At 44.2% G+C, this 12,271-nt stretch overlaps 1 protein-coding gene across 3 annotated transcripts in view; it reads left to right on the forward strand.

The window, feature by feature from the left end:
* ppp2r3a (protein phosphatase 2, regulatory subunit B'', alpha) overlaps positions 1-12,271 on the forward strand; it is a 468,043-nt gene that overhangs the window by 108,924 nt on the left and 346,848 nt on the right. For 2 of the 3 annotated variants that reach the window (XM_038815671.1, XM_038815670.1), the window contains exon 2: positions 1,656-1,712. The gene's annotated coding sequence lies outside the window, so the exon portion shown is untranslated. Of the gene's footprint in view, positions 1-1,431; positions 1,559-1,655; positions 1,713-12,271 lie in introns of those variants that run through there. The other variant, XM_038815673.1, reaches the window with a different exon arrangement.

A 12,271-nucleotide genomic window follows, 5' to 3' on the forward strand; every position in this document is an offset into this window, starting at 1 on the left:
TCAAAGGGGAATTGGATAAACACATAAAGAGAAAAGGAATTGAAGGGCCACATGGCAAGAACTGGGGAGTGGAACATGCCAAATTGTTCTTGCAGAGCGCCTGCATGGGCTCAACTGAATGTCCTCATTCCATGACATGAGTCCGATCTGTTCGAATGCTAAAAGTAGAAGGATGCTCTTAAAAAGCCTGTAGTTTTTGCATAGTTTTGCATAATTTTTAACCAAATGCTGTAATCATTGACTGTTCTTTATATCAATTAAGAATAATGTTCATCCAATGCACAATGTTTTATTCCAGAACTTAACTTCTATCCTTCAATTTCGGAGGGTTGATTTGTTTCACTTTCTGCACATTGATCCTCTATGGACAACATGAACCAAAGACATGTTGGATTGAATCAATAGTTCCCTCAACAGTTTTCTCCCTTCCCTAGTTTCCTTCCTTTTCAAATAGTACTGGCTCCTTGCTGGGTTACAGTTTCAACACCCCGCTCAAGCAGTCAATCTTTAGGGCAGCACGGTACCACAAGTGGATAGCACTGTGGCTAGACAGCGCCAGGGTCCCAGGTTCGAATCCCCGCTGGGTCACTGTGTCTGCATGTTCTCCCCGTATTTGCGTGGGTTTCCTCCGGGTGCTCCGGTTTCCTCCCACAGTCCAAAGACATGCAAGTTAGGTGGATTGGCCATGCTAAATTGCCCTTAGTGACCAAAAAGGTTAGCAGGGGTTATTGTGTTGCGGGGATAGGGAGGAAGCGAGGGCTTGGTTGGGTCGATGCAGACTCGATGGACCGTATGGCCTCCTTCTGCACTGTATGTTCAATATTTATTACAATTGCTAATTGGTTATTTTACGTGAACCTTGATGATGAGTTTCAGTTGACTCCTTACCACCAAGAGCATTAAAGCTGAGCATAATTCTATCCTCCGTTGATTATAGCAAATCTTCCGTCACTGAACAGCAATCTGGAACAGAACTTTTCTAACCCAGGTGGCAAATCTTAGGACCATTCCTATTCTTCTGGCTAAAATCAGCTAATTCTACAAAGAATGCGGGATCTTTCTAATCAATGGATAATCTTAGAGAGTCATGAGGAGAGTTAAATAATATAGAACTGTAGAATTCAGGAGAAATAACCAATGTATTAACTAACAAAAAATTATTTTAACAAGGCAGACATGGTGAAAGAATTGTGTAAATGTTATTTAATCTTTGTATTTATTAATGAGGCACTGTGGCTTTAAGTCAGAAGCAAAGAGATCATTAGTCCATGTTAAGTCAAGAAATTTATTTTCTGCCTTGGACAAATGTAGGTCACCTGCCACATTGCATTTCTATAGTACATCAGGATAATCTGCCCGTGGTCTATGCTTCCTACAGTGATATAAGCCATATCAAACAGATATACTTTAGTTTCAACAATCCATTTATAAATGAAGTGCAACTTTAATTTGTAAGGGGCACTGAAGCGATAGCCGAAGGCATATCCATAAATAACTTGCGCCAGTAATACAAAAGGAGTACACTTCCCATTTGAGGGACTGGTTAACCGCCCATGAGGTATGTGCTAATTTTTAAAATTTTGCTTTCAGCTATAGCTAGCATCTCGCCCAAAAGTAAGTTTCTTTACATGTTTTATTTTATGATTTTTCTTCAGAACAATCAAGTGTGTCGAGGCTGAATTAGGTCTGTGCAAAATGCCATCTCATTCAAGGTATGACATTGAATATTTAAATTGCCTTCAATTAATGAACATGTGCTCTGCGTTTAATGTTGAACTAACGTGTGCTTCTGTGTTGATGGTCTACCTTGCCTGTTTTCCCTGACTGTGGAAAACAAATTTTATTAGGTTTAAATGAGATTTCTCGTAGCATCTTTTCGTAGCCATAAAATATGTGAGAAAGATAAATCTGGAAAATGTATCAGCTCAAATTGCAAGATTTGGGAAAGGGGAGGCAGTTTTAAGAACATAAGAACTTAAGTACTAGGAGCTGGAGTAGGCCATCCGGCCCCTTGAGCCTGCTCCGCCATTCAGTGAGATCATGGCTGATCTTTTGTGGACTCAGCTTCACTTTCTGGCCCAAACACCATTAACCCTTAATCCCTTTATTCTTCAAAAACTATCTATCTTTATCTTAAAAACATTTAATGAAGGAGCCTCAACTGCTTCACTGGGCAAGGAATTCCATAGATTCACAACCCTTTGGGTGAAGTTCCTCCTAAACTCAGTCCTAAATCTACTTCCCCTTATTTTGAGGCTATGCCTCCCTAGTTCTGCTTTCACCCGCCAGTGGAAACAACCTGCCGGTATCTATCCCATCTATTCCCTTCATAATTTTATATGTTTCTATAAGGTCCCCCTGCATCCTTCTAAATTCCAACCAGTACAGTCCCAGTCTACTCAACCTCTCCTCGTAATCCAACCCCCTCAACTCTGGGAATCTCCTCTGCACACCCTCCAGCGCCAGTATGTCCTTTTCTCAGGTAAGTAGACCAAAACTGAGCACAATACTCCAGGTGTGGCCTCACTAACACCTTATACAATTACAGCATAACCTCCCTAGTCTTAAACTCCATCCCTCTAGCAATGAAGGACAAAACTCCATTTGCCTTCTTAATCACCTGTTGCACCTGTAAACCAACTTTTTGCGACTCATACAGTAGCACACCAGGTCTCTCTGCGCAGAAGCATGTTTTAATATTTTATCATTTAAATAATAATCCCTTTTGCTGTTATTCCTTCCAAATTGGATAACCTCACATTTGTCAACATTGTATTCCATCTGCCAGAGCCTAGCCCATTCACTTAACCTATCCAAATCCCTCTGCAGACTACCGGTATCCTCAGCACTTTTTGCTTTACCACTCATCTTCGTGTCGTCTGCAAACTTGGACACATTGCACTTGGTTCCCAACTCCGAATCATCTATGTAAATTGTGAACAATTGTGGGCCCAACACTGATCCCTGAGGGACACCACTAGCTACTGATTGTCGACCAGTGAAACACCCATTAATCCCCACTCTTTGCTTTCTATTAAGTAACCAATCCCTTATCCATGCTATTACTTTACCCTTAATACCATGCATCTTTATCTTATGCAGCAACCTTTTGTGTGGCACCTTGTCAAAAGTGATGTAACCATGTAAAATGCAAATGTGTGACCAATGTCCGGAAATAGTTATTTGTACAAAGAGTGGTTAATACTCCGATTGAATGTTTGGTGGAACAGTGGAGGTAAAAACATTGGAATTATTTAAACAGGAATCAAATGCTGGGAGAGCTGTAGGATTTTTCTGGATGAATGAACTAAGATGAATCGAATTACTTCCCTCAATCACATTAAACGTGTGATCTTGAAGATTATTCAATCAAACTTGGTTAAATTGATTCCCTGAAGCTGCAATTGATTATAATTTGTGACTTTCTGATAAACTTTTTTTTATGCCCGTGCCAGCTTAAACTTAATGCTCGAGTCATGTGAAGAGGTTTAAAGTCCAGCAGTAATAATTTAATAAAGACGATGGCTGGGGGTTTCTGGTCTCCCACCCACAGTGGGTATTCCCTCAACGGATGCAGCAAGCCATTGGCCACCGGCCGGATCTTCCCTTCCCACCAACGTCTATTCCATTTTGCATGGCTTGCCCGCCCCACCGCCAGTGAACCCGCTGCACAGGGCGACATTGGTGGAACAGCAAGATCCCATCGACAGGAAGGGCTGGAAAATCCCACCTGATGTTTTTAACCTATTCAATATCAAAACATTTAGGGCGCGATTCTCCGCACTCACGACGGGGCGGAGAATAGCGGGCGGTGCAAATTTTTACGCCGACGCTGGTCCGACGCCCTCCCGCTATTCTCCCCCCCCCCCCCCCTCCCTACGCCCGCCCCCCGACACGAATCGCTGCTCGCCGTTTTTTTACAGCGAGCAGCGATTCTCCCCTGGCCGATGGGCCGATTTCCAAGGCCTTTACGGCCATTTTCACGAATTTGAATACACCTGCTATACAGGTTCATGAAAACGGCGCCAAAATGCCGTTCTGCACAACCATGCCACCGATTGGCACGGCCGTGCCAAGGGTGGCATGGGACCGCGATCGGTGGGCACCAATCGTGGGCATCAGGTACTTACCCCGCGCACTCGTTGTTACTCCGCCGTCCCGCTGGATCAGTCCACGGGGCGGCTGAGGGGCATTACGGACCGCGCATGCGCGGGTCTGACGCATATGCGTGGATGACGTCATCTGCGCATGCGCAGGTTGGAGTCGTCCAATCCGCGCATGCGCGGCTGACGTCGTCATATGCGTAAGCCATCGCTAACTTTGGCGCGCGGGCTTAGAGAAATTCGTTACGCCCGCGATACCGTAGTTCACGGGGCCGCGATGCTAGCCCCGACCGGGGAGCAGAATCGGGTCCCGGGAGGGGGCGCGGAGGCTGCCGTGAAACACGGCCGTTTTCATCGCAGCCTTCACGACTCTCCGCCTTTGCGGAGAATCGCGCCCTTAATCTTTTACCTTCAGTTTTTTGGGGGGTATTTTGCAACATGCTTGAATTCCTAACCTTCGCACCACAGATAATGCATTGTTTCCGGGCCTACTGCATTTCCAATCAAATTTAATTATTAGCATTAAGGAAGTTATGTCACTCATTTATAAATCACTGGTTAGTCCTCATCTGGCATTTGTGCCCAATTCTGGGCACCGTACTTTCAGAAAGTGGTCAAGGTCTTGGGGAGGACATAGAGGAGAATGATACCGAGGATGTGAGAATTCAGTTATGTGGAGAGCTTGGAATTGTGTTCTTAGATCAGACTTAAAAGGAGTTTTCATAAGGTAAATAAGAAAATACCATTTCAAACAACAATCAGTAACTAAAGGAGACAAATTTAAGATAATTGGCGTAAGGACCAGAAAGAAGTTGAGAATTATTTTACACTGCTAATGGTGATGGCCCAAAGTGGACTGGGGAAGCAGATTCAATAGTGACTTTCAAAAGGGCATTTTATAAATGCTTGAAAATAAATATATTGCGTGGCCATAGGGAAAGATGGAAGGAGTGGGACTAACTGGATGGCTCTTTCAGAGATGAGCAGAGGAGTCAGATGCTCCAAAAATCCCATGATAATCTCAAGCTGCACAAGGTCGATTCTCCCTCTCTTATACTCCCTCTCATTTTCGGAGGTAGTATTTGACTCGTACTAGCACACATCGCAGTGAACTCCTTTTGAATATCAGCCATGGTGTACTTCATCTTCTTCCCCCTCCATTTGGCGATATCACCAAATAACAAATACCCGTCCCCCTTGTGCTGAGCATCACAATCAATCCCCCCACATAGAGGGTAAGACTGCTGCCAAGGAAAAGATTTCAGCAGCAAAATCAGGACATGCCACTCATCCTGCACAGGTAGATGTAATTGCTAAGACTAGATTACTTTGCGGCACAAATTAAATGGAAGATTTAGGATCTTTTGATCGCTATTTTGAAACTGGGAGAAACAATTATCAAATGGAATAATGATCAGCTCATTTCGAACAGTTGGCCACATGCTTGTTAGAGAGTGACAGGAGGCTCAGAAGAGGCAGAACTTTGAATCATCTAAAATAACTATATGGAAGATGAACTTGAAGGGAGAAAAACAGGATTAAACTTCAACAAGGACTGCCAGATGGCCTGTATCCATGCTGTAAATTGTATGTATTTCTATGGGGAAGGAACGATCTGATAACTTATTTGGAATGGTTCAGTGTTATGGATCACACGATGGTTCATTATATTCAGAGTTTTATTTGGGATGGAGCTCTGACTTTCTCAGCAATGCAAAGCACCTGCCTTGTGGCAGGATTGTTCTTCCAACAGGATAGGTGTGTTGAAGAGAGCTATTTCTCATTGCTCTTTTATTTATCTTCCGAAATGAGAGTCGTACACACCAATTTCATGGTAATTAGGATGCACTGATGTATCCTTTGTGGGTTAGAGGTCAACATCAATAGTTGTTTTCCAACGTCAGAATTGACTTCGCTGACATTTTAAACAGGTGTGCCTGTGTTTTCCAGTGTCTGCGATTATTTTACTGGAGACCTCAGGCATGTATCAAATTTCTATCTGGAGTTTATTTTCAGTCTTGAAAAATCCTGTTGATTTTTGCAAATTACTCAACGTTTCTTTCGAAAGAGCTGTCGGTGTGCGTTCATGTCTGTGAAATGCAACTTCACCTCATGATATTTTGAGACATTTTCTTACATAATTTGATAAAATAGTCATACACCATGTCCTCAAGTTGTGAAGAAATATAACGCAAGCCCATCCCTTAATGCTAATGGCTCACAACGTGTTGCAGTATGTTTTTTGTCACTACTATTCTGAGCAAAGTTGAACGTTTTGCCACAATTGTAAAACATTGAGAAGGCAGTAAGACTGATGAAGCCATGCTTTTTTTGGATGTCGACTTTGTTTTGTTCTCCTATTCTTAGTCTCCACCTGCCTTGGATCAAGGACATCTGATCTGTTCCAAGGCCTCCCAGCTAATGCCCCTCACAGCAACACAGGATGGGTCCAACTATTCTCTGTATCTTCCCACATCTGAGTTAAGAAATTCAATACTTACAAGGCACAGGCAGAAACCACTAATTTCCAACTCTACAGTGCAACATATTGGCTGTTCATCACGACTGTACGATGACCTGCTTTAATGAAGGGTCCCTATCATTTACCTACCTACAGCATGATGTCCATAAGACAGAAACCCCCTGGGCCTCATCTGAACAGGCCTTGTCACTCTGCCTCCAGATGTAGAAGTTGACTGGCAGGCAGGAGCAGAATGCCAGGTGACAAGAGGCTGCCACTCTTGACCCAAGTGCTCTTGGCACTCGGGTTTAGAGGCAGATCAAAGGAGCCTCGCGGTTGAGGAGAGGAACAGAAGCCTGAAGCCTGATGGGGAAGCAGCAATGCTTCCTCACACTAAAATGACAGTCGACAGGTCCTAATTTGCATTTAAAAGGTCAACCCTGTTGGATTCTAACAGTTTTTTTCCATCTAGCCTGCTCCGGTCCTGTTTAAAGACCGTGCAAGTAAATCCCATGGGCCATTTTAAGCACAAACCTATACTTTCTCCATTCCTTCAATCGCCCTACCCTCTCATTTTGTCAGTTTCAGCCTGCCAAGCAGGATTGCAGTTAGTCCTCAAATGTCACGACTCAACATATAAGAGGCAGAACAATTTTAATAAAGTGAAAGAACTGGCACGTTTGCCTTTTATCATCTCAGGATGCTCTGGAGTGCTTTACAACCAATTAAAATGGCTTCTGAGGTGTTGTCACTTGAGTCATGTAAGGAAGCATGGCAGGCAGTTTACATAAATAGCAATCATCTGTTTTAGTGATAAATATTAGGCAGAACACTGAAAGAACGTGCTGCTCTTTTTTGAATAGAGAGGAATTGAGAGGACAGACAGTGTGTCAACCTAATGTCTCATATCAGAAGATTGTGACTCCAACGGAGCAGTACTGTTCCTCAGTGTTGGTGTAGATTATATATACATACCACAGGCTGAACAATGAGGGTGGGTGGGGGGGAGGGGGAGGGGGGGGCGGATGCAGACAAAATGCCTGCCCTCCCACCCACTGTGACGATGTTGCCGTGAAGCTGATATGCTTTTACAACCTGCCCCACAGCCATAAAGCACTGCAGGGTGGACCCATGAGGGCAGAATGGAGATTCCACCCTTCATTGGGACATTCTGGAGCTGCCAGCCAATCCGATTGGCCAGCAGCTACGTCAAACTGGGAGTGCCAGGAAGCTGCCCAGTCTACAGGAGAAGAAAATATCTTTGGAGCAGCTAAATCCAGGGTCTTGGGACAGGAGGGTTTGGGTAGGTTAGGGAGAGGGGCAGAGTGGGGGCTTAAGGGAGAGAATAGGTAGGAAGAAAGGCACAGTTTAACCTAAAGGGGGCTGCCCCATGATTGGCAACGGGCAGCTTCTTAGCGCGACCAATGATGGTTCCTCCAGAATGTCTGTCCCAACTCCCTGGATTTAAGCATCTGAGTTAAGAAATTAGGCTTCTCACTGGCTGCCTACTCCCGTGTTTTATGGCATGAGCTGTACATTATTGGGGTCATTGGGATCGATAACAATCCTAACTAACCCTTGGTTATTAATTTAAATATGTGGTGAGCCAGCTGCTGATTTTGGCACCCACCTGCCCCCATATTATGCGGCAGAACAATGTGGGCAGAAGGGGGTGAGATGGGCACCTGCCCTATTTGATGTGCCCCTCCACGTGGAAAACACACCTGTTAAAGCCACTTAAAATTCAGCTCCTTATATCTAGGGTGCAACTTGTACCCATGACCTTGAGAAGCAAGAGCGCTATCACCTGAGTCAGGGCTAATTCTGGGTTCTCAGGCCAGGAGTCAAAAATTACAAGCAACAGTCATTGCCCCTAATTGACTTCCCAATTACCAGGCAGCAAGTATCAGTCTTTGGACATTTCAAAGTTAAATGTAACTTTTTTTTCAGCAACTAAGCACAATATACTTTGCTCCACACTATCAGTAACATTGGGCAGCACGGTAGCAAAGTGGTTAGCACAGTTGCTTCACAGCTCCAGGGTCCCGGGTTCGATTCCCGGCTTGGGTCACTGTCTGTGCGGAGTCTGCACGTTCTCCCCGTGTCTGCGTGGGTTTCCTCTGGGTGCTCTGGTTTTCTCCCACAGTCCAAAGATGTGCAGGTTAGGTGGATTGGCCATGCTAAATTGCCTTTAGTGTCCAAAAAAAGGTTAAGTGGCGTTACTGGGTTACGGGGATAGGGTGGAGGTATGGGCTTGGGTCCAAGGGCCGGTGCAGACTCGATGGGCCGAATGTCTCCCTTCAGCACTGTAAATTCTATGAAACCCATGTGTTATTTCAATAGCTCTCATATTCCTGTCTTTCTCAGCAGTGTACACCATGCTATGTAAAATGGGCAGCTGTGTTCTTCCCAGGTCTATTCCAGCACCAAGCGGATGTGTAAGAGCAGCTTACGAGACTCGTTCTTCCAATTTTCCATTCATCTCCATTGCAACTGCCATGTCCATGCTCTGTGAATAATAGCAACTCAAAGCATTAAAGTGCTCAATATTCGACCTTTAACTGATATCAGTTACTGTTGTAATTCACATCGCCTCGACAATTCATAAGCTGCGTGCATTCAAGCTCTAGTCAGTTCATCTTCAGTGCCACAAGATCCAATTTCTGTACAGATTGCCTTCAGCCTCACATTTAGGAGCTGAAAATGCATAAGGCATGTATTCAACTAAATCCTCAGTGCAAGGTTAACAAATTACCAGTGTACAATGTAACAATAGAAGTCCTTCACTAAAAGCAGGTCATTGCAAAACATGGCCCGTAGCAGTGTTCCGTGGACAGTTGATATATCAATCAGACACAGCAAAAATAATTTCAAACTACAGAGTTGTCATCTTCGAGAGGTGAACCTCAGCAAATAATAATTAGTGAGAAAACCAATCCCTGATTCTAGTTCTCTCACAGAAACATAGGAACACGAATAGGGCAGCGGGCAACATGGTAGCACAAGTGGTTAGCACAGTTGCTTCACCACTCCAGGGTCCCAGGTTCAATTCCCAGCTTGGGTCACTGTCTGTGCGGAGTCTGCGTGTTCTCCCTGTGCTTGCCTGGGTTTCCTCTGGGTGCTCTGGTTTCCTCCCACAGTCTAAAGATGTGCAGGTAGGTGGATTGGCTATGCGAAATTGCCCTTTGTGCCTGAAAAAGTTGGGTGGGGTTACTTGGTAACAGGGATAGGGTGAGGTGTGGGCTTGGTTAGGGTGCTCTTTCCAAGGGCCAGTGCAGACTCGATGGGCTGAATGGCCTCCTTCTGCACTGTAAGTTCTATGACATTTAGCCCCACAAACCTGTACCACCATTCAACAAAATCATGGTTGACCTGTGACCTAGCTATACGCAACCCCTTTGCTGCATATTCTTGAGAACCTTCGGATAATAAAAATCTCAATTGAAATTTACAGTATCAAATATGGTTTATGGGGTGGCATGGTGCCACAGTGGTTAGCACTGCTGCCTCACAGCTCCAGCGACCCGGATTCAATTCCGGTCTTGGAGGACCGCGTGTGTGGAGTTTCCACATTCCCCCCGTGTCTGCGTGGGTTTCCTCCGGGTGCTCCGGTTGCCTCCCACAGTCCAAAGGTGAGCAGGTTAGGTGGATTGGTCGTGCTAAATTGCCCCTCATTGTCCAAAGATGTGCAGATTGGGTGGGGTTACGTGGATAGGGCAGGGGATAGAGCCTAGGTAGGGTGCACTTTCAGAGGGTCAGTGGAGGCTTGATGAGGCGAATGGCCTTCCTCTGCATTGTAGGAGTTCTATGATTCTATTAAGTTCCAAGCATCTAACTTCCTTTTGTGTATACAAATGTTTCCTAATTTCACTCCCGAAAGGTGTCTCCACACATCTGCAAAAGTAATTTGCTCTTGGGTACAGACTGGAGATGTATGTATTGAGCATTATTTTAAGTAATTAGAAAATAGGATCATACTTCACAGAAGGAGACCATTAATTCCAACATGCCTATCCTTGCTCTTTGAGGGACCTATCTCATTATTATCACTCTCCTGCTCATTCCCCAAAACCCTGACAAAATTTCCCTTTTGCAGCACGGTAGCATTGTGGATAGCACAATTGCTTCACAGTTCCAGGGTCCCAGGTTCGATTCCGACTTGGGTCACTGTCTGTGCGGAGTCTGCACATCCTCCCAGTGTGTGCGTGGGTTTCCTCCGGGTGCTCTGGTTTCCTCCCACAGTCCAAAGATGTGCAGGTTAGGTGAATTCGCCATGCTAAATTGCCATTAGTGTCCAAAATTACCCTTAGTGTTGGGTGGGGTTACTGGGTTATGGGGATAGGGTCTTGACTTTGGGTAGGTGATCTTTCCAAAAGTTGGTACAGACTTGATGGGCCGAATGGCCTCCTTCTGCACTGTAAATTCTATAAGTTTAACTATAAGTTCAGGTATCTATGTAATTCCCCATTGGGCAGTTATTGTTGAATCTGCTTCCAACACCATTTTAAGCAGTGTGTGCCAGATCATTTTTTGCACAAAGGTCCACACTTTCAAACACAGCAAAATAACATCATTTACTGATGTAGAACATTTTAGAGGTGGCGAGGGAGCGTTTTTGTGATGACAACATAAATACTGAGGCTTACTGAACATATGCGACACTCCATTTAATCACAGTCATTACTACAGCACAGGTGAGACCATTTGGCCCATCGAGTGTATTCTGGCTCTCAATCCAGTCACTCCCATTCCACTGCTTTTTATATCTGAAATCATGGAAGCTTAGGGGGAGGCAGTGAAAGCGTGGTATGGTCACTGGACTAGCAAGTTAGAGACCTAAGGTAAGGCTCTGGGGACCAGGATTCAAGTTGAAAATTTTGAACTCAATAAATATTTGGAATTAACTGTCTAATGACAGCTGTAAAAATCCATCTGGTTCACTAATGTTCTTCAGGCAAGGAAATCTGCCATTCTTACCCATTCTGGCCTACATGTGACTCCAGGTCCACAGCAGTGCTGTTGACTCTTCAATGTCTTCTGAAATGGTTGAGCAAGCCAATCAGTTCAAGGGCATTTAGGGAAGAGCAATAACTGCAGACCCACATCCCATGATTGCATTTTTCAAAAATCTATTCACATTTTTTTTCAAGAACTATTTCTAACATCAGATATTACAAGTCATACACAATAATGTGTTTACAGGCCCGTGCTGATATAAAACAATAACTATTTTCGCTCTTTGACTTGGTTGGTTTGTTATTGGATTTCCAACAATTGCCCATAAATGAAAACAGAGCTGCAGCTTCCAGTGGTACACAATTTATTGCCATAGCGACATAAAACAACAAAGAGACTTCACTTTGGAAGTCATTTGAATTTTGACTTGAATGACCCATTCATTGGCACTGTTTTGATATAAACTACAGCAACACTGGTTGACCTGATTGGTAATTAGTAAGTGATCAGTGGATTAGTGACTAATATTTCATTTGTTGTTCCGTTAGTGACTAATTAGCAACAAGGATCCAATTAGCATTAACTGGGCTTTCATCTGTGCCTCATTAGCACATAAATCACCACACTGATTGCTAGATTAGTTTGCACACACTTGACAGACCTTTAGTTCATCCATATTCTCTAGAGGGCAACTATTAAAATCTGATATGGAGATACTATGAAAGTTTCAACTGATGTGAATTCCTGATTC

Source organism: Scyliorhinus canicula, chromosome 13 (genome assembly GCF_902713615.1).
Source record: "Scyliorhinus canicula chromosome 13, sScyCan1.1, whole genome shotgun sequence".
Taxonomy (NCBI): Eukaryota; Metazoa; Chordata; class Chondrichthyes; order Carcharhiniformes; family Scyliorhinidae; genus Scyliorhinus; species Scyliorhinus canicula.